The sequence below is a fragment of the Stenella coeruleoalba genome (genome assembly GCF_951394435.1).
Source record: "Stenella coeruleoalba genome assembly, contig: scaffold_48, whole genome shotgun sequence".
NCBI lineage: Eukaryota > Metazoa > Chordata > Mammalia > Artiodactyla > Delphinidae > Stenella > Stenella coeruleoalba.
Window position 1 is genome coordinate 1360405 of NW_027646083.1, and position 23180 is coordinate 1383584.

The 23180-nt window shown below is 43.9% G+C and overlaps 1 long non-coding RNA gene across 19 annotated transcripts in view; it reads left to right on the forward strand.

Annotated features, from left to right (window-relative positions):
* The window catches only part of LOC307181352, a 1649813-nt gene that overhangs the window by 1356691 nt on the left and 269942 nt on the right, over nucleotides 1-23180 (forward strand). Inside the window, exon 14 of one of the 19 annotated variants that reach the window (XR_013826514.1) lies at nucleotides 3061-3075. The exons of the other annotated variants lie outside the window; for them this stretch is intronic. This is a non-coding gene — a long non-coding RNA (uncharacterized lncRNA). Of the gene's footprint in view, nucleotides 1-3060; nucleotides 3076-23180 lie in introns of those variants that run through there. 19 annotated transcript variants of the gene reach the window in all.

Here is a 23180-nt window from a genome sequence, read left to right on the forward strand (position 1 = left end):
ACTTCTTTATCCATTTTTCACTTTCTGCGATGTTGAACTTGTACTGTAAACGAGGTTCTTGTAAACAGAGCCGTTCCAAACTTTGGGGTGGCTGTGTCTTTTTGATTTTAATTTCCCTAAGCTATAGGACCATAAGTGGAAGTGCCCTAGGTTCTGTTGCTTTGTTTTTTAGATGTTTCAGGAAACACCATACACTTCTCCCGAGTGGTTGTTGGCAATTTACATCCCGCCCATCAGCATAACAAGGCTCCCAGTTCTCCATGGCCTGTCTTGTCTTTCTGGATTTTACACTTTTTTCAGATAGCCCTTTTGACCGGGGGGAAGTGAGACTTCATTGTAGTGCAGATTTCCTTTGCAAGCTTGCTTGGTTGGCCAAAAAGGGCGTATGCGTTTTTTCCTGAATATATTCAGGAAAAAACGCATATGCCCTTTTTGGCCAAGTGCATCATTGTGGACGTTCTGCCTCTTTTCCTATGCTTTCAATGCAATTCCAGTCTACCTCCTGAAATCGGTTTCCTGCAATTCTGCCCCGCTTTCAAGTCCTCTTGGCAGCCTTACTTCAGTCTATTTTTGGACGATAGCTGTCATTTATAACTCTGCAGGTTTGTGAATTACAGTGCCCCTGGGCTCCTTTCTTCTACTCGCTTTCTTTTGAGCTGGCCGCAACACCGCAGGATGGCTTCAGGCCCTAATCTGGTTCCGGTACGGCACGCTGAGCCTTTGGTTATTTCCTCTTCCTGGTGGGAAATGAGAGTTAAATTTGCCCGTCCAGACACCTCCAGCTAGCCTCTCATTGGTTCTCTCTATTCCTGTTCATCTTCCGCAGAAATTGCAAACTGGGCCAAACAGGAGGTTAAAGGCGCTGACACTCCAAGTGGGGAGAGTGTTAGTAAAGCGTCTGGAATGTTGCACCCGAGTACCAGGGGAGGAAAACTGAGACATATTTGAACACGTCTCCCGTTCACATGGTTGATCATACTTGGGTTCCACATGCATGTTTTAGCTGAAGGAAGAATACCTTAAACCTGGAGAGTTGAGACCCGTGTAATGGGTACCATGCAATATGACTTCAAAGGGTCTTCATTTGCTCACCGAACCTCTCCAATCCTATCACTGCTGCGTTTATGCCCCTGTACACACGCTTGATTCTCTTTTGGAGACATAGCAATCCATAGGTTTTAAGATACTTACTAGTCAGGTACATTCTTAGGCGTTTAATATGCGGTGTTGAGTCCATTTCGTTGAGCAAGGAGTAGCTCTTGTCTATTCCATATTTGGCTTAAGGAACTTTATCTGTGCTCATTTCAATCTCTGGTTTTATGCAGCACCCCAACTCACCTTTCCCCTTAAGCAAGCATAAGTTGCTTTTCTAAATTTGAGACACTGTTCTGTTCTGTAATTCAGTTCCTGTGTAGCCAAGTTTACATTCCGTGTATTAGTGATATCTTATGATGTTTCTTTTTCTGTGTGACTTATTTCAGTTAGAATCATCGTACCTGAATCCACTCATTGTGCTGCTAAGGGCCTGATGACACAGATTTCATTGCTGAGTGATATTGCTTTGTAAGTAAATACCACAACTTCTTTATCCATTTTTCACTTTCTGCGATGTTGAACTTGTACTGTAAACGAGGTTCTTGTAAACAGAGCCGTTCCAAACTTTGGGGTGGCTGTGTCTTTTTGATTTTAATTTCCCTAAGCTATAGGACCATAAGTGGAAGTGCCCTAGGTTCTGTTGCTTTGTTTTTTAGATGTTTCAGGAAACACCATACACTTCTCCCGAGTGGTTGTTGGCAATTTACATCCCGCCCATCAGCATAACAAGGCTCCCAGTTCTCCATGGCCTGTCCTGCCTTTCTGGATTTTACACTTTTTTCAGATGGCCCTTTTGACCGGGGGGAAGTGAGACTTCATTGTAGTGCAGATTTCCTTTGCAAGCTTGCTTGGTTGGCCAAAAAGGGCGTATGCGTTTTTTCCTGAATATATTCAGGAAAAAACGCATACGCCCTTTTTGGCCAAGTGCATCATTGTGGACGTTCTGCCTCTTTTCCTATGCTTTCAATGCAATTCCAGTCTACCTCCTGAAATCGGTTTCCTGCAATTCTGCCCCGCTTTCAAGTCCTCTTGGCAGCCTTACTTCAGTCTATTTTTGGACGATAGCTGTCATTTATAACTCTGCAGGTTTGTGAATTACAGTGCACCTGAGCTCCTTTCTTCAACTCGCTTTCTTGTGAACTGGCCGCAACACCGCAGGATGGCTTCAGGCCCTAATCTGGTTCTGGCATGGCACGCTGAGCCTTTGGTTAATTCCTCTTCCTGGTGAGAAATGAGAGTTAAATTTGCCCGTCCAGACACCTCCAGCTAGTCTCCCATTGGTTCTCGCTATTCCTGTTCATCTTCCGCAGAAATTGCAAACTGGGCCAAACAGGGGGTTAAAGGGACTGACTCTCCAAGTCGGGAGAGTGTTAGTAAAGCGTCTGGAATGTTGCACCCGAGTACCAGGGGAGGAAAACTGAGACATATTTGAACACGTCTCCCGATCACATGGTTGATCATACTCTAGGTTCCACATGCATGTTTTAGCTGAAGGAAGAATACCTTAAACCTGGAGAGTTGAGACCCGTGTAATGCGTACCATGCAATATGACTTCAAAGGGTCTTCATTTGCTCACCGAACCTCTCCAATCCTATCACTGCTGCGTTTATGCCCCTGTACACATGCTTGATTCTCTTTTGGAGACATAGCAATCCATAGGTTTTCCGATACTTACTAGTCAGGTACATTCTTAGGCGTTTAATATACGGTGTTGAGTCCATTTCTTTAAGCAAGGAGTAGCTCTTGTCTATTCCATATTTGACTTAAGGAACTTTATCTGTGCTCATTTCAATCTCTGGTTTTATGCAGCACCCCAACTCACCTTTACCCTTAAGCAAGCATAAGTTGGTTTTCTAAATTTAAGACCCTGTTCTGTTCTGTAATTCAGTTCCTGTGTAGCCAAGTTTACATTCCGTGTATTACTGATATCTTATGATGTTTCTTTTCTGTGTGACTTATTTCAGTTAGAATCATCATACCTGAATCCACTCATTGTGCTGCTACGGGCCTGATGACACAGATTTCATTGCTGAGTGATATTGCTTTGTAAGTAAATACCACAACTTCTTTATCCATTTTTCACTTTCTGCGATGTTGAACTTGTACTGTAAACGAGGTTCTTGTAAACAGAGCCGTTCGAAAGTTTGGGGTGGCTGTGTCTTTTTGATTTTAATTTCCCTAAGCTATAGGACCATAAGTGGCAGTGCCCTAGGCTCTGTTGCTTTGTTTTTTAGATGTTTCAGGAAACACCATACACTTCTCCCGAGTGGTTGTTGGCAATTTACATCCCGCCCATCAGCATAACAAGGCTCCCAGTTCTCCATGGCCTGTCCTGCCTTTCTGGATTTTACACTTTTTTCAGATGGCCCTTTTGACCGGGGGGAAGTGAGACTTCATTGTAGTGCAGATTTCCTTTGCAAGCTTGCTTGGTTGGCCAAAAAGGGCGTATGCGTTTTTTCCTGAATATATTCAGGAAAAAACGCATACGCCCTTTTTGGCCAAGTGCATCATTGTGGACGTTCTGCCTCTTTTCCTATGCTTTCAATGCAATTCCAGTCTACCTCCTGAAATCGGTTTCCTGCAATTCTGCCCCGCTTTCAAGTCCTCTTGGCAGCCTTACTTCAGTCTATTTTTGGACGATAGCTGTCATTTATAACTCTGCAGGTTTGTGAATTACAGTGCCCCTGAGCTCCTTTCTTCAACTCGCTTTCTTGTGACCTGGCCGCAACACCGCAGGATGGCTTCAGGCCCTAATCTGGTTCCGGCACGGCACGCTGAGCCTTTGGTTAATTCCTCTTCCTGGTGGGAAATGAGAGTTAAATTTGCCCGTCCAGACACCTCCAGCTAGTCTCTCATTGGTTCTCGCTATTCCTGTTCATCTTCCGCAGAAATTGCAAACTGGGCCAAACAGGAGGTTAAAGGGACTGACTCTCCAAGTCGGAAGAGTGTTAGTAAAGCGTCTGGAATGTTGCACCCGAGTACCAGGGGAGGAAAACTGAGACATATTTGAACACGTCTCCCGTTCACTTGGTTGATCATACTCTGGGTTCCACATGCATGTTTTAGCTGAAGGAAGAATACCTTAAACCTGGGTACTTGAGACCCGTGGAATGGGTACCATGCAATATGACTTCAAAGGGTCTTCATTTGCTCACCGAACCTCTCCAATCCTATCACTGCTGCGTTTATGCCCCTGTACACATGCTTGATTCTCTTTTGGAGACATAGCAATCCATAGGTTTTCCGATACTTACTAGTCAGGTACAATCTTAGGCGTTTAATATGCGGTGTTGAGTCCATTTCTTTGAGCAAGGAGTAGCTCTTGTCTATTCCATATTTGACTTAAGGAACTTTATTTGTGCTCATTTCAATCTCTGGTTTTATGCAGCACCCCAACTCACCTTTCCCCTTAAGCAAGCATAAGTTGGTTTTCTAAATTTGAGACCCTGTTCTGTTCTGGAATGCAGTTCCTGTGTAGCCAAGTTTACATTCCGTGTATTAGTGATATCTTATGATGTTTCTTTTTCTGTGTGACTTATTTCAGTAAGAATCATCGTACCTGAATCCACTCATTATGCTGCTACGGGCCTGATGACATAGATTTCATTGCTGAGTGATACTGCATTGTACGTAAGTACCACAAGTTCTTTATCCATTTTTCACTTTCTGTGATGTTGAACTTGTACTGTAAACGAGGTTCTTGTAAACAGAGGCGTCCCAAAATTTGGGGTGGCTGTGTCTTTTTGATTTTAATTTCCCTAAGCTATAGGACCATAAGTGGCAGTGCCCTAGGCTCTGTTGCTTTGTTTTTTAGATGTTTCAGGAAACACCATACACTTCTCCCGAGTGGTTGTTGGCAATTTACATCCCGCCCATCAGCATAACAAGGCTCCCAGTTCTCCATGGCCTGTCTTGTCTTTCTGGATTTTACACTTTTTTCAGATAGCCCTTTTGACCGGGGGGAAGTGAGACTTCATTGTAGTGCAGATTTCCTTTGCAAGCTTGCTTGGTTGGCCAAAAAGGGCGTATGCGTTTTTTCCTGAATATATTCAGGAAAAAACGAATATGCCCTTTTTGGCCAAGTGCATCATTGTGGACGTTCTGCCTCTTTTCCTATGCTTTCAATGCAATTCCAGTCTACCTCCTGAAATCGGTTTCCTGCAATTCTGCCCCGCTTTCAAGTCCTCTTGGCAGCCTTACTTCAGTCTATTTTTGGACGATAGCTGTCATTTATAACTCTGCAGGTTTGTGAATTACAGTGCCCCTGGGCTCCTTTCTTCTACTCGCTTTCTTTTGAGCTGGCCGCAACACCGCAGGATGGCTTCAGGCCCTAATCTGGTTCCGGTACGGCACGCTGAGCCTTTGGTTATTTCCTCTTCCTGGTGGGAAATGAGAGTTAAATTTGCCCGTCCAGACACCTCCAGCTAGCCTCTCATTGGTTCTCTCTATTCCTGTTCATCTTCCGCAGAAATTGCAAACTGGGCCAAACAGGAGGCAAAGGCGCTGACACTCCAAGTTGGGAGAGTGTTAGTAAAGCGTCTGGAATGTTGCACCCGAGTACCAGGGGAGGAAAACTGAGACATATTTGAACACGTCTCCCGTTCACATGGTTGATCATACTTGGGTTCCACATGCATGTTTTAGCTGAAGGAAGAATACCTTAAACCTGGAGAGTTGAGACCCGTGTAATGGGTACCATGCAATATGACTTCAAAGGGTCTTCATTTGCTCACCGAACCTCTCCAATCCTATCACTGCTGCGTTTATGCCCCTGTACACACGCTTGATTCTCTTTTGGAGACATAGCAATCCATAGGTTTTAAGATACTTACTAGTCAGGTACATTCTTAGGCGTTTAATATGCGGTGTTGAGTCCATTTCGTTGAGCAAGGAGTAGCTCTTGTCTATTCCATATTTGGCTTAAGGAACTTTATCTGTGCTCATTTCAATCTCTGGTTTTATGCAGCACCCCAACTCACCTTTCCCCTTAAGCAAGCATAAGTTGCTTTTCTAAATTTGAGACACTGTTCTGTTCTGTAATTCAGTTCCTGTGTAGCCAAGTTTACATTCCGTGTATTAGTGATATCTTATGATGTTTCTTTTTCTGTGTGACTTATTTCAGTTAGAATCATCGTACCTGAATCCACTCATTGTGCTGCTAAGGGCCTGATGACACAGATTTCATTGCTGAGTGATATTGCTTTGTAAGTAAATACCACAACTTCTTTATCCATTTTTCACTTTCTGCGATGTTGAACTTGTACTGTAAACGAGGTTCTTGTAAACAGAGCCGTTCCAAACTTTGGGGTGGCTGTGTCTTTTTGATTTTAATTTCCCTAAGCTATAGGACCATAAGTGGAAGTGCCCTAGGTTCTGTTGCTTTGTTTTTTAGATGTTTCAGGAAACACCATACACTTCTCCCGAGTGGTTGTTGGCAATTTACATCCCGCCCATCAGCATAACAAGGCTCCCAGTTCTCCATGGCCTGTCTTGTCTTTCTGGATTTTGCACTTTTTTCAGATGGCCCTTTTGACCGGGGGGAAGTGGGACTTCATTGTAGTGCAGATTTCCTTTGCAAGCTTGCTTGGTTGGCCAAAAAGGGCGTATGCGTTTTTTCCTGAATATATTCAGGAAAAAACGCATACGCCCTTTTTGGCCAAGTGCATCATTGTGGACGTTCTGCCTCTTTTCCTATGCTTTCAATGCAATTCCAGTCTACCTCCTGAAATCGGTTTCCTGCAATTCTGCCCCGCTTTCAAGTCCTCTTGGCAGCCTTACTTCAGTCTATTTTTGGACGATAGCTGTCATTTATAACTCTGCAGGTTTGTGAATTACAGTGCCCCTGGGCTCCTTTCTTCTACTCGCTTTCTTTTGAGCTGGCCGCAACACCGCAGGATGGCTTCAGGCCCTAATCTGGTTCCGGTACGGCACGCTGAGCCTTTGGTTATTTCCTCTTCCTGGTGGGAAATGAGAGTTAAATTTGCCTGTCCAGACACCTCCAGCTAGTCTCTCATTGGTTCTCGCTATTCCTGTTCATCTTCCGCAGAAATTGCAAACTGGGCCAAACAGGGGGTTAAAGGGACTGACTCTCCAAGTCGGGAGAGTGTTAGTAAAGCGTCTGGAATGTTGCACCCGAGTACCAGGGGAGGAAAACTGAGACATATTTGAACACGTCTCCCGATCACATGGTTGATCATACTCTAGGTTCCACATGCATGTTTTAGCTGAAGGAAGAATACCTTAAACCTGGAGAGTTGAGACCCGTGTAATGCGTACCATGCAATATGACTTCAAAGGGTCTCCATTTGCTCACCGAACCTCTCCAATCCTATCACTGCTGCGTTTATGCCCCTGTACACATGCTTGATTCTCTTTTGGAGACATAGCAATCCATAGGTTTTCCGATACTTACTAGTCAGGTACATTCTTAGGCGTTTAATATGCGGTGTTGAGTCCATTTCTTTAAGCAAGGAGTAGCTCTTGTCTATTCCATATTTGACTTAAGGAACTTTATCTGTGCTCATTTCAATCTCTGGTTTTATGCAGCACCCCAACTCACCTTTACCCTTAAGCAAGCATAAGTTGGTTTTCTAAATTTAAGACCCTGTTCTGTTCTGTAATTCAGTTCCTGTGTAGCCAAGTTTACATTCCGTGTATTAGTGATATCTTATGATGTTTCTTTTCTGTGTGACTTATTTCAGTTAGAATCATCATACCTGAATCCACTCATTGTGCTGCTACGGGCCTGATGACACAGATTTCATTGCTGAGTGATATTGCTTTGTAAGTAAATACCACAACTTCTTTATCCATTTTTCACTTTCTGCGATGTTGAACTTGTACTGTAAACGAGGTTCTTGTAAACAGAGCCGTTCGAAAGTTTGGGGTGGCTGTGTCTTTTTGATTTTAATTTCCCTAAGCTATAGGACCATAAGTGGCAGTGCCCTAGGCTCTGTTGCTTTGTTTTTTAGATGTTTCAGGAAACACCATACACTTCTCCCGAGTGGTTGTTGGCAATTTACATCCCGCCCATCAGCATAACAAGGCTCCCAGTTCTCCATGGCCTGTCCTGCCTTTCTGGATTTTACACTTTTTTCAGATGGCCCTTTTGACCGGGGGGAAGTGAGACTTCATTGTAGTGCAGATTTCCTTTGCAAGCTTGCTTGGTTGGCCAAAAAGGGCGTATGCGTTTTTTCCTGAATATATTCAGGAAAAAACGCATACGCCCTTTTTGGCCAAGTGCATCATTGTGGACGTTCTGCCTCTTTTCCTATGCTTTCAATGCAATTCCAGTCTACCTCCTGAAATCGGTTTCCTGCAATTCTGCCCCGCTTTCAAGTCCTCTTGGCAGCCTTACTTCAGTCTATTTTTGGACGATAGCTGTCATTTATAACTCTGCAGGTTTGTGAATTACAGTGCCCCTGAGCTCCTTTCTTCAACTCGCTTTCTTGTGACCTGGCCGCAACACCGCAGGATGGCTTCAGGCCCTAATCTGGTTCCGGCACGGCACGCTGAGCCTTTGGTTAATTCCTCTTCCTGGTGGGAAATGAGAGTTAAATTTGCCCGTCCAGACACCTCCAGCTAGTCTCTAATTGGTTCTCGCTATTCCTGTTCATCTTCCGCAGAAATTGCAAACTGGGCCAAACAGGAGGTTAAAGGGACTGACTCTCCAAGTCGGAAGAGTGTTAGTAAAGCGTCTGGAATGTTGCACCCGAGTACCAGGGGAGGAAAACTGAGACATATTTGAACACGTCTCCCGATCACATGGTTGATCATACTCTGGGTTCCACATGCATGTTTTAGCTGAAGGAAGAATACCTTAAACCTGGGTACTTGAGACCCGTGGAATGGGTACCATGCAATATGACTTCAAAGGGTCTTCATTTGCTCACCGAACCTCTCCAATCCTATCACTGCTGCGTTTATTCCCCTGTACACACGCTTGATTCTCTTTTGGAGACATAGCAATCCATAGGTTTTAAGATACTTACTAGTCAGGTACATTCTTAGGCGTTTAATATGGGGTGTTGAGTCCATTTCGTTGAGCAAGGAGTAGCTCTTGTCTATTCCATATTTGGCTTAAGGAACTTTATCTGTGCTCATTTCAATCTCTGGTTTTATGCAGCACCCCAACTCACCTTTCCCCTTAAGCAAGCATAAGTTGGTTTTCTAAATTTGAGACCCTGTTCTGTTCTGTAATTCAGTTCCTGTGTAGCCAAATTTCCATTCCGTGTATTACTGATATCTTATGATGTTTCTTTTTCTGTGTGACTTATTTCAGTTAGAATCATCATACCTGAATCCACTGATTGTGCTGCTAAGGGCCTGATGACATAGATTTCATTGCTGAGTGATATTGCTTTGTAAGTAAATATCACAACTTCTTTATCCATTTTTCACTTTCTGCGATGTTGAACTTGTACTGTAAACGAGGTTCTTGTAAACAGAGGCGTCCCAAACTTTGGGGTGGCTGTGTCTTTTTGATTTTAATTTCCCTAAGCTATAGGACCATAAGTGGCAGTGCCCTAGGCTCTGTTGCTTTGTTTTTTAGATGTTTCAGGAAACACCATACACTTCTCCCGAGTGTCTGTTGGCAATTTACATCCCGCCCATCAGCATAACAAGGCTCGCAGTTGTCCATGGCCTGTCCTGCTTTTCTGGATTTTACACTTTTTTCAGATGGCCCTTTTGACCGGGGGGAAGTGAGACTTCATTGTAGTGCAGATTTCCTTTGCAAGCTTGCTTGGTTGGCCAAAAAGGGCGTATGCATTTTTTCCTGAATATATTCAGGAAAAAACGCATACGCCCTTTTTGGCCAAGTGCATCATTGTGGACGTTCTGCCTCTTTTCCTATGCTTTCAATGCAATTCCAGTCTATCTCCTGAAATCGGTTTCCTGCAATTCTGCCCCGCTTTCAAGTCCTCTTGGCAGCCTTACTTCAGTCTATTTTTGGACGATAGCTGTCATTTATAACTCTGCAGGTTTGTGAATTACAGTGCCCCTGAGCTCCTTTCTTCAACTCGCTTTCTTTTGAGCTGGCCGCAACACCGCAGGATGGCTTCAGGCCCTAATCTGGTTCCGGCCCGGCATGCTGAGCCTTTGGTTAATTCCTCTTCCTGGTGGGAAATGAGAGTTAAATTTGCCTGTCCAGACACCTCCAGCTAGTCTCTCATTGGTTCTCGCTATTCCTGTTCATCTTCCGCAGAAATTGCAAACTGGGCCAAACAGGAGGTTAAAGGGACTGACTCTCCAAGTGGGGAGAGTGTTAGTAAAGCGTCTGGAATGTTGCACCCGAGTACCAGGGGAGGAAAACTGAGACATATTTGAACACGTCTCCCGATCACATGGTTGATCATACTCTAGGTTCCACATGCATGTTTTAGCTGAAGGAAGAATACCTTAAACCTGGAGAGTTGAGACCCGTGTAATGCGTACCATGCAATATGACTTCAAAGGGTCTTCATTTGCTCACCGAACCTCTCCAATCCTATCACTGCTGCGTTTATGCCCCTGTACACATGCTTGATTCTCTTTTGGAGACATAGCAATCCATAGGTTTTCCGATACTTACTAGTCAGGTACATTCTTAGGCGTTTAATATGCGGTGTTGAGTCCATTTCTTTGAGCAAGGAGTAGCTCTTGTCTATTCCATATTTGACTTAAGGAACTTTATCTGTGCTCATTTCAATCTCTGGTTTTATGCAGCACCCCAACTCACCTTTACCCTTAAGCAAGCATAAGTTGGTTTTCTAAATTTGAGACCCTGTTCTGTTCTGTAATTCAGTTCCTGTGTAGCCAAGTTTACATTCCGTGTATTACTGATATCTTATGATGTTTCTTTTTCTGTGTGACTTATTTCAGTTAGAATCATCATACCTGAATCCACTCATTGTGATGCTAAGGGCCTGATGACATAGATTTCATTGCTGAGTGATATTGCTTTGTAAGTAAATACCACAACTTCTTTATCCATTTTTCACTTTCTGCGATGTTGAACTTGTACTGTAAACGAGGTTCTTGTAAACAGAGCCGTTCGAAAGTTTGGGGTGGCTGTGTCTTTTTGATTTTAATTTCCCTAAGCTATAGGACCATAAGTGGCAGTGCCCTAGGCTCTGTTGCTTTGTTTTTTAGATGTTTCAGGAAACACCATACACTTCTCCCGAGTGTCTGTTGGCAATTTACATCCCGCCCATCAGCATAACAAGGCTCCCAGTTCTCCATGGCCTGTCCTGCCTTTCTGGATTTTACACTTTTTTCAGATGGCCCTTTTGACCGGGGGGAAGTGAGACTTCATTGTAGTGCAGATTTCCTTTGCAAGCTTGCTTGGTTGGCCAAAAAGGGCGTATGCGTTTTTTCCTGAATATATTCAGGAAAAAACGCATACGCCCTTTTTGGCCAAGTGCATCATTGTGGACGTTCTGCCTCTTTTCCTATGCTTTCAATGCAATTCCAGTCTACCTCCTGAAATCGGTTTCCTGCAATTCTGCCCCGCTTTCAAGTCCTCTTGGCAGCCTTACTTCAGTCTATTTTTGGACGATAGCTGTCATTTATAACTCTGCAGGTTTGTGAATTACAGTGCCCCTGAGCTCCTTTGTTCAAATCGCTTTCTTTTGAGCTGGCCGCAACACCGCAGGATGGCTTCAGGCCCTAATCTGGTTCTGGCCCGGCATGCTGAGCCTTTGGTTAATTCCTCTTCCTGGTGGGAAATGAGAGTTAAATTTGCCCGTCCAGACACCTCCAGCTAGCCTCTCATTGGTTCTCGCTATTCCTGTTCATCTTCCGCAGAAATTACAAACTGGGCCAAACAGGAGGTTAAAGGGACTGACTCTCCAAGTGGGGAGAGTGTTAGTAAAGCGTCTGGAATGTTGCACCCGAGTACCAGGGAAGGAAAACTGAGACATATTTGAACACGTCTCCCGATCACATGGTTGATCATACTCTAGGTTCCACATGCATGTTTTAGCTGAAGGAAGAATACCTTAAACCTGGGTAGTTGAAACCCGTGGAATGGGTACCATGCAATATGACTTCAAAGGGTTTTCATTTGCTCACCGAACCTCTCCAATCCTATCACTGCTGCGTTTATGCCCCTGTACACATGCTTGATTCTCTTTTGGAGACATAGCAATCCATAGGTTTTAAGATACTTACTAGTCAGGTACATTCTTAGGCGTTTAATATGCGGTGTTGAGTCCATTTCGTTGAGCAAGGAGTAGCTCTAGTCTATTCCATATTTGGCTTAAGGAACTTTATCTGTGCTCATTTCAATCTCTGGTTTTATGCAGCACCCCAACTCACCTTTACCCTTAAGCAAGAATAAGTTGTTTTTCTAAATTTGAGACCCTGTTCTGTTCTGTAATTCAGTTCCTGTGTAGCCAAGTTTACATTCCGTGTATTACTGATATCTTATGATGTTTCTTTTTCTGTGTGACTTATTTCAGTTAGAATCATCATACCTGAATCCACTGATTGTGCTGCTAAGGGCCTGATGACACAGATTTCATTGCTGAGTGATATTGCTTTGTAAGTAAATACCACAACTTCTTTATCCATTTTTCACTTTCTGTGATGTTGAACTTGTAGTGTAAACGAGGTTCTTGTAAACAGAGCCGTTCCAAACTTTGGGGTGGCTGTGTCTTTTTGATTTTAATTTCCCTAAGCTATAGGACCATAAGTGGAAGTGCCCTAGGTTCTGTTGCTTTGTTTTTTAGATGTTTCAGGAAACACCATACACTTCTCCCGAGTGGTTGTTGGCAATTTACATCCCGCCCATCAGCATAACAAGGCTCCCAGTTCTCCATGGCCTGTCCTGCCTTTCTGGATTTTACACTTTTTTCAGATGGCCCTTTTGACCGGGGGGAAGTGAGACTTCATTGTAGTGCAGATTTCCTTTGCAAGCTTGCTTGGTTGGCCAAAAAGGACGTATGCGTTTTTTCCTGAATATATTCAGGAAAAAACGCATACGCCCTTTTTGGCCAAGTGCATCATTGTGGACGTTCTGCCACTTTTCCTATGCTTTCAATGCAATTCCAGTCTACCTCCTGAAATCGGTTTCCTGCAATTCTGCCCCGCTTTCAAGTCCTCTTGGCAGCCTTACTTCAGTCTATTTTTGGACGATAGCTGTCATTTATAACTCTGCAGGTTTGTGAATTACAGTGCCCCTGAGCTCCTTTCTTCAACTTGCTTTCTTGTGACCTGGCCGCAACACCGCAGGATGGCTTCAGGCCCTAATCTGGTTCCGGCCCGGCATGCTGAGCCTTTGGTTATTTCCTCTTCCTGGTGGGAAATGAGAGTTAAATTTGCCCGTCCAGACACCTCCAGCTAGTCTCTCATTGGTTCTCGCTATTCCTGTTCATCTTCCGCAGAAATTGCAAACTGGGCCAAACAGGAGGTTAAAGGCGCTGACTCTCCAAGTGGGGAGAGTGTTAGTAAAGCGTCTGGAATGTTGCACCCGAGTACCAGGGGAGGAAAACTGAGACATATTTGAACACGTCTCCCGTTCACATGGTTGATCATACTTGGGTTCCACATGCATGTTTTAGCTGAAGGAAGAATACCTTAAACCTGGAGAGTTCAGACCCGTGTAATGGGTACCATGCAATATGACTTCAAAGGGTCTTCATTTGCTCACCGAACCTCTCCAATCCTATCACTGCTGCGTTTATGCCCCTGTACACATGCTTGATTCTCTTTCGGAGACATAGCAATCCATAGGTTTTAAGATACTTACTAGTCAGGTACATTCTTAGGCGTTTAATATGCGGTGTTGAGTCCATTTCGTTGAGCAAGGAGTAGCTCTTGTCTATTCCATATTTGGCTTAAGGAACTTTATCTGTGCTCATTTCAATCTCTGGTTTTATGCAGCAACCCAACTCACCTTTCCCCTTAAGGAAGCATAAGTTTGTTTTCTAAATTTGAGACCCTGTTCTGTTCTGTAATTCAGTTCCTGTGTAGCCAAGTTTACATTCCGTGTATTACTGATATCTTATGATGTTTCTTTTTCTGTGTGACTTATTTCAGTTAGAATCATCATACCTGAATCCACTCATTGTGATGCTAAGGGCCTGATGACATAGATTTCATTGCTGACTGATATTGCTTTGTAAGTAAATACCACAACTTCTTTATCCATTTTTCACTTTCTGGGATGTTGAACTTGTACTGTAAACGAGGTTCTTGTAAACAGAGGCGTCCCAAACTTTGGGGAGGCTGTGTCCTTTTCATTTTAATTTCCCTAAGCTATAGGACCATAAGTGGAAGTGCCCTAAGTTCTGTTGCTTTGTTTTTTAGATGTTTCAGGAAACACCATACAGGTCTCCGGAGTGGTTGTTGGCAATTTACATCCCGCCCATCAGCATAACAAGGCTCCCAGTTCTCCATGGCCTGTCTTGTCTTTCTGGATTTTACACTCTTTTCAGATGGCCCTTTTGACCGGGGGGAAGTGAGACTTCATTGTAGTGCAGATTTCCTTTGCAAGCTTGCTTGGTTGGCCAAAAAGGGCGTATGCGTTTTTTCCTGAATATATTCAGGAAAAAACGCATACGCCCTTTTTGGCCAAGTGCATCATTGTGGACGTTCTGCCTCTTTTCCTATGCTTTCAATGCAATTCCAGTCTACCTCCTGAAATCGGTTTCCTGCAATTCTGCCCCGCTTTCAAGTCCTCTTGGCAGCCTTACTTCAGTCTATTTTTGGACGATAGCTGTCATTTATAACTCTGCAGGTTTGTGAATTACAGTGCCCCTGAGCTCCTTTCTTCAACTTGCTTTCTTGTGACCTGGCCGCAACACCGCAGGATGGCTTCAGGCCCTAATCCGGTTCCGGCCCGGCATGCTGAGCCTTTGGTTATTTCCTCTTCCTGGTGGGAAATGAGAGTTAAATTTGCCCGTCCAGACACCTCCAGCTAGTCTCTCATTGGTTCTCGCTATTCCTGTTCATCTCCCGCAGAAATTGCAAACTGGGCCAAACAGGAGGTTAAAGGCGCTGACTCTCCAAGTGGGGAGAGTGTTAGTAAAGCGTCTGGAATGTTGCACCCGAGTACCAGGGGAGGAAAACTGAGACATATTTGAACACGTCTCCCGTTCACATGGTTGATCATACTTGGGTTCCACATGCATGTTTTAGCTGAAGGAAGAATACCTTAAACCTGGAGAGTTCAGACCCGTGTAATGGGTACCATGCAATATGACTTCAAAGGGTCTTCATTTGCTCACCAAACCTCTCCAATCCTATCACTGCTGCGTTTATGCCCCTGTACACATGCTTGATTCTCTTTCGGAGACATAGCAATCCATAGGTTTTAAGATACTTACTAGTCAGGTACATTCTTAGGCGTTTAATATGCGGTGTTGAGTCCATTTCGTTGAGCAAGGAGTAGCTCTTGTCTATTCCATATTTGACTTAAGGAACTTTATCTGTGCTCATTTCAATCTCTGGTTTTATGCAGCACCCCAACTCACCTTTACCCTTAAGCAAGCATAAGTTGGTTTTCTAAATTTGAGACACTGTTCTGTTCTGTAATTCAGTTCCTGTGTAGCCAAGTTTACATTCCGTGTATTACTGATATCTTATGATGTTTCTTTTTCTGTGTGACTTATTTAAGTTAGAATCATCATACCTGAATCCACTCATTGTGATGCTAAGGGCCTGATGACATAGATTTCATTGCTGACTGATATTGCTTTGTAAGTAAATACCACAACTTCTTTATCCATTTTTCACTTTCTGCGATGTTGAACTTGTACTGTAAACGAGGTTCTTGTAAACAGAGCCGTTCGAAAGTTTGGGGTGGCTGTGTCTTTTTGATTTTAATTTCCCTAAGCTATAGGACCATAAGTGGCAGTGCCCTAGGCTCTGTTGCTTTGTTTTTTAGATGTTTCAGGAAACACCATACACTTCTCCGGAGTGTCTGTTGGCAACTTACATCCCGCCCATCAGCATAACAAGGCTCCCAGTTGTCCATGGCCTGTCCTGCCTTTCTGGATTTTACACTTTTTTCAGATGGCCCTTTTGACCGGGGGGAAGTGAGACTTCATTGTTGTGCAGATTTCCTTTGCAAGCTTGCTTGGTTGGCCAAAAAGGGCGTATGCATTTTTTCCTGAATATATTCAGGAAAAAACGCATACGCCCTTTTTGGCCAAGTGCATCATTGTGGATGTTCTGCCTCTTTTCCTATGCTTTCAATGCAATTCCAGTCGACCTCCTGAAATCGGTTTCCTGCAATTCTGCCCCGCTTTCAAGTCCTCTTGGCAGCCTTACTTCAGTCTATTTTTGGACGATAGCTGTCATTTATAACTCTGCAGGTTTGTGAATTACAGTGCCCCTGAGCTCCTTTCTTCAACTCGCTTTCTTGTGACCTGGCCTCAACACCGCAGGATGGCTTCAGGCCCTAATCTGGTTCCAGCACGGCACGCTGAGCCTTTGGTTAATTCCTCTTCCTGGTGGGAAATGAGAGTTAAATTTGCCCGTCCAGACACCTCCAGCTAGTCTCTCATTGGTTCTCTCTATTCCTGTTCATCTTCCGCAGAAATTGCAAACTGGGCCAAACAGGAGGTTAAAGGGACTGACTCTCCAAGTCGGAAGAGTGTTAGTAAAGCGTCTGGAATGTTGCACCCGAGTACCAGGGGAGGAAAACTGAGACATATTTGAACACGTCTCCCGTTCACATGGTTGATCATACTCTGGGTTCCACATGCATGTATTAGCTGAAGGAAGAATACCTTAAACCTGGAGATTTGAGACCCGTGGAATGGGTACCATGCAATATGACTTCAAAGGGTCTTCATTTGCTCACCGAACCTCTCCAATCCTATCACTGCTGCGTTTATGCCCCTGTACACATGCTTGATTCTCTTTCAGAGACATAGCAATCCATAGGTTTTAAGATACTTACTAGTCAGGTACATTCTTAGGCGTTTAATATGGGGTGTTGAGTCCATTTCGTTGAGCAAGGAGTAGATCTTGTCTATTCCATATTTGGCTTAAGGAACTTTATCTGTGCTCATTTCAATCTCTGGTTTTATGCAGCACCCCAACTCACCTTTCCCCTTAAGCAAGCATAAGTTGCTTTTCTAAATTTGAGACACTGTTCTGTTCTGTAATTCAGTTCCTGTGTAGCCAAGTTTACATTCCGTGTATTAGTGATATCTTATGATGTTTCTTTTTCTGTGTGACTTATTTCAGTTAGAATCATCGTACCTGAATCCACTCATTGTGCTGCTAAGGGCCTGATGACACAGATTTCATTGCTGAGTGATATTGCTTTGTAAGTAAATACCACAACTTCTTTATCCATTTTTCACTTTCTGCGATGTTGAACTTGTACTGTAAACGAGGTTCTTGTAAACAGAGCCGTTCCAAACTTTGGGGAGGCTGTGTATTTTTGATTTTAATTTCTCTAAGCTATAGGACCATAAGTGGAAGTGCCCTAGGTTCTGTTGCTTTGTTTTTTACATGTTTCAGGAAACACCATACACTTCTCCCGAGTGGTTGTTGGCAATTTACATCCCGCCCATCAGCATAACAAGGCTCCCAGTTCTCCATGGCCTGTCTTGTCTTTCTGGATTTTACACTTTTTTCAGATGGCCCTTTTGACCGGGGGGAAGTGAGACTTCATTGTAGTGCAGATTTCCTTTGCAAGCTTGCTTGGTTGGCCAAAAAGGGCGTATGCGTTTTTTCCTGAATATATTCAGGAAAAAACGCATACGCCCTTTTTGGCCAAGTGCATCATTGTGGACGTTCTGCCTCTTTTCCTATGCTTTCAATGCAATTCCAGTCTACCTCCTGAAATCGGTTTCCTGCAATTCTGCCCCGCTTTCAAGTCCTCTTGGCAGCCTTACTTCAGTCTATTTTTGGACGATAGCTGTCATTTATAAGTCTGCAGGTTTGTGAATTACAGTGCCCCTGAGCTCCTTTCTTCAACTCGCTTTCTTGTGACCTGGCCGCAACACCGCAGGATGGCTTCAGGCCATAATCTGGTTCTGGCACGGCACGCTGAGCCTTTGGTTAATTCCTCTTCCTGGTGAGAAATGAGAGTTAAATTTGCCCGTCCAGACACATCCAGCTAGTTTCTCATTGGTTCTCGCTATTCCTGTTCATCTTCCGCAGAAATTGCAAACTGGGCCAAACAGGAGGTTAAAGGGACTGACTCTCCAACTCGGGAGAGTGTTAGTAAAGCGTCTGGAATGTTGCACCCGAGTACCAGGGGAGGAAAACTGAGACATATTTGAACACGTCTCCCGATCACATGGTTGATCATACTCTAGGTTCCACATGCATGTTTTAGCTGAAGGAAGAATACCTTAAACCTGGAGAGTTGAGACCCTTGTAATGCGTACCATGCAATATGACTTCAAAGGGTCTTCATTTGCTCACCGAACCTCACCAATCCTATCACTGCTGCGTTCATGCCCCTGTGCACATGCTTGATTCTCTTTTGGAGACATAGCAATCCATAGGTTTTCCGATACTTACTAGTCAGGTACATTCTTAGGCGTTTAATATGCGGTGTTGAGTCCATTTCTTTGAGCAAGGAGTAGCTCTTGTCTATTCCATATTTGACTTAAGGAACTTTATCTGTGCTCATTTCAATCTCTGGTTTTATGCAGCACCCCAACTCACCTTTCCCCTTAAGCAAGCATAAGTTGGTTTTCTAAATTTGAGACCCTGTTCTGTTCTGTAATTCAGTTCCTGTGTAGCCAAGTTTACATTCCGTGTATTAATGATATCTTATGATGTTTCTTTTCTGTGTGACTTATTTCAGTTAGAATCATCATACCTGAATCCACTCATTGTGCTGCTACGGGCCTGATGACACAGATTTCATTGCTGAGTGATATTGCTTTGTAAGTAAATACCACAACTTCTTTATCCATTTTTCACTTTCTGCGATGTTGAACTTGTACTGTAAACGAGGTTCTTGTAAACAGAGGCGTCCCAAACTTTGGGGTGGCTGTGTCTTTTTGATTTTAATTTCCCTAAGCTATAGGACCATAAGTGGCAGTGCCCTAGGCTCTGTTGCTTTGTTTTTTAGATGTTTCAGGAAACACCATACACTTCTCCCGAGTGTCTGTTGGCAATTTACATCCCGCCCATCAGCATAACAAGGCTCCCAGTTCTCCATGGCCTGTCCTGCCTTTCTGGATTTTACACTTTTTTCAGATGGCCCTTTTGACCGGGGGGAAGTGAGACTTCATTGTAGTGCAGATTTCCTTTGCAAGCTTGCTTGGTTGGCCAAAAAGGGCGTATGCGTTTTTTCCTGAATATATTCAGGAAAAAACGCATACGCCCTTTTTGGCCAAGTGCATCATTGTGGACGTTCTGCCTCTTTTCCTATGCTTTCAATGCAATTCCAGTCTACCTCCTGAAATCGGTTTCCTGCAATTCTGCCCCGCTTTCAAGTCCTCTTGGCAGCCTTACTTCAGTCTATTTTTGGACGATAGCTGTCATTTATAACTCTGCAGGTTTGTGAATTACAGTGCCCCTGAGCTCCTTTCTTCAACTCGCTTTCTTTTGAGCTGGCCGCAACACCGCAGGATGGCTTCAGGCCCTAATCTGGTTCTGGTACGGCACGCTGAGCCTTTGGTTATTTCCTCTTCCTGTTGGGAAATGAGAGTTAAATTTGCCCGTCCAGACACCTCCAGCTAGCCTCTCATTGGTTCTCGCTATTCCTGTTCATCTTCCGCAGAAATTGCAAACTGGGCCAAACAGGAGGTTAAAGGCGCTGACTCTCCAAGTGGGGAGAGTGTTAGTAAAGCATCTGGAATGTTGCACCCGAGTACCAGGGGAGGAAAACTGAGACATATTTGAACACGTCTCCCGATCACATGGTTGATCATACTCTAGGTTCCACATGCATGTTTTATCTGAAGGAAGAATACCTAAAACCTGGGTAGTTGAAACCCGTGGAATGGGTACCATGCAATATGACTTCAAAGGGTCTTCATTTGCTCACCGAACCTCTCCAATCCTATCACTGCTGCGTTTATGCCCCTGTACACATGCTTGATTCTCTTTCGGAGACATAGCAATCCATAAGTTTTAAGATACTTACTAGTCAGGTACATTCTTAGGCGTTTAATATGCGGTGATGAGTCCATTTCGTTGAGCAAGGAGTAGCTCTTGTCTGTTCCATATTTGACTTAAGGAACTTTATCTGTGCTCATTTCAATCTCTGGTTTTATGCAGCACCCCAACTCACCTTTACCCTTAAGCAAGCATAAGTTGGTTTTCTAAATTTGAGACCCTGTTCTGTTCTGTAATTCAGTTCCTGTGTAGCCAAGTTTACATTCCGTGTATTACTGATATCTTATGATGTTTCTTTTTCTGTGTGACTTACTTCAGTTAGAATCATCATACCTGAATCCACTCATTGTGCTGCTAAGGGCCTGATGACACAGATTTCATTGCTGAGTGATATTGCTTTGTAAGTAAATACCACAACTTCTTTATCCATTTTTCACTTTCTGCGATGTTGAACTTGTACTGTAAACGAGGTTCTTGTAAACGGAGCCGTTCCAAACTTTGGGGTGGCTGTGTCTTTTTGATTTTAATTTCCCTAAGCTATAGGACCATAAGTGGAAGTGCCCTAGGTTCTGTTGCTTTGTTTTTTAGATGTTTCAGGAAACACCATACACTTCTCCCGAGTGGTTGTTGGCAATTTACATCCCGCCCATCAGCATAACAAGGCTCCCAGTTCTCCATGGCCTGTCCTGCCTTTCTGGATTTTACACTTTTTTCAGATGGCCCTTTTGACCGGGGGGAAGTGAGACTTCATTGTAGTGCAGATTTCCTTTGCAAGCTTGCTTGGTTGGCCAAAAAGGGCGTATGCGTTTTTTCCTGAATATATTCAGGAAAAAACGCATACGCCCTTTTTGGCCAAGTGCATCATTGTGGACGTTCTGCCTCTTTTCCTATGCTTTCAATGCAATTCCAGTCTACCTCCTGAAATCGGTTTCCTGCAATTCTGCCCCGCTTTCAAGTCCTCTTGGCAGCCTTACTTCAGTCTATTTTTGGACGATAGCTGTCATTTATAACTCTGCAGGTTTGTGAATTACAGTGCCCCTGAGCTCCTTTCTTCAACTCGCTTTCTTGTGACCTGGCCGCAACACCGCAGGATGGCTTCAGGCCCTAATCTGGTTCCGGTACGGCACGCTGAGCCTTTGGTTATTTCCTCTTCCTGGTGGGAAATGAGAGTTAAATTTGCCCGTCCAGACACCTTCAGCTAGCCTCTCATTGGTTCTCGCTATTCCTGTTCATCTTCCGCAGAAATTGCAAACTGGGCCAAACAGGAGGTTAAAGGCGCTGACTCTCCAAGTGGGGAGAGTGTTAGTAAAGCGTCTGGAATGTTGCACCCGAGTACCAGGGGAGGAAAACTGAGACATATTTGAACACGTCTCCCGTTCACATGGTTGATCATACTTGGGTTCCACATGCATGTTTTAGCTGAAGGAAGAATACCTTAAACCTGGAGAGTTCAGACCCGTGTAATGGGTACCATGCAATATGACTTCAAAGGGTCTTCATTTGCTCACTGAACCTCTCCAATCGTATCACTGCTGCGTTTATGCCCCTGTACACATGCTTGATTCTCTTTCGGAGACATAGCAATCCATAGGTTTTAAGATACTTACTAGTCAGGTACATTCTTAGGCGTTTAATATGCGGTGTTGAGTCCATTTCGTTGAGCAAGGAGTAGCTCTTGTCTATTCCATATTTGGCTTAAGGAACTTTATCTGTGCTCATTTCAATCTCTGGTTTTATGCAGCACCCCAACTCACCTTTACCCTTAAGCAAGCATAAGTTGGTTTTCTAAATTTGAGACCCTGTTCTGTTCTGTAATTCAGTTCCTGTGTAGCCAAGTTTACATTCCGTGTATTACTGATATCTTATGATGTTTCTTTTTCTGTGTGACTTATTTCAGTTAGAATCATCATACCTGAATCCACTCATTGTGATGCTAAGGGTCTGATGACATAGAATTCATTGCTGAGTGATATTGCTTTGTAAGTAAATACCACAACTTCTTTCTCCATTTTTCACTTTCTGCGATGTTGAACTTGTTCTGTAAACGAGGTTCTTGTAAACAGAGGCGTCCCAAACTTTGGGGTGGCTGTGTCTTTTTGATTTTAATTTCCCTAAGCTATAGTACCATAAGTGGCAGTGCCCTAGGCTCTGTTGCTTTGTTTTTTAGATGTTTCAGGAAACACCATACACTTCTCCCCAGTGTCTGTTGACAATTTACATCCCGCCCATCAGCATAACAAGGCTCCCAGTTCTCCATGGCCTGTCCTGCCTTTCTGGATTTTACACTTTTTTCAGATGGCCCTTTTGACCGGGGGGAAGTGAGACTTCATTGTAGTGCAGATTTCCTTTGCAAGCTTGCTTGGTTGGCCAAAAAGGGCGTATGCGTTTTTTCCTGAATATATTCAGGAAAAAACGCATACGCCCTTTTTGGCCAAGTGCATCATTGTGGACGTTCTGCCTCTTTTCCTATGCTTTCAATGCAATTCCAGTCTACCTCCTGAAATCGGTTTCCTGCAATTCTGCCCCGCTTTCAAGTCCTCTTGGCAGCCTTACTTCAGTCTATTTTTGGAAGATAGCTGTCATTTATAACTCTGCAGGTTTGTGAATTACAGTGCCCCTGAGCTCCTTTCTTCAACTCGCTTTCTTGTGACCTGGTCGCAACACCGCAGGATGGCTTCAGGCCCTAATCTGGTTCCGGCACGGCATGCTGAGCCTTTGGTTATTTCCTCTTCCTGGTGGGAAATGAGAGTTAAATTTGCCCGTCCAGACACCTCCAGCTAGTCTCTCATTTGTTCTCGCTATTCCTGTTCATCTTCCGCAGAAATTGCAAACTGGGCCAAACAGGAGGTTAAAGGGACTGACTCTCCAAGTCGGGAGAGTGTTAGTAAAGCGTCTGGAATGTTGCACCCGAGTACCAGGGTACGAAAACTGAGACATATTTGAACACGTCTCCCGATCACATGGTTGATCATACTCTAGGTTCCACATGCATGTTTTAGCTGAAGGAAGAATACCTTAAACCTGGGTAGTTGAAACCCGTTGAATGGGTACCATGCAATATGAC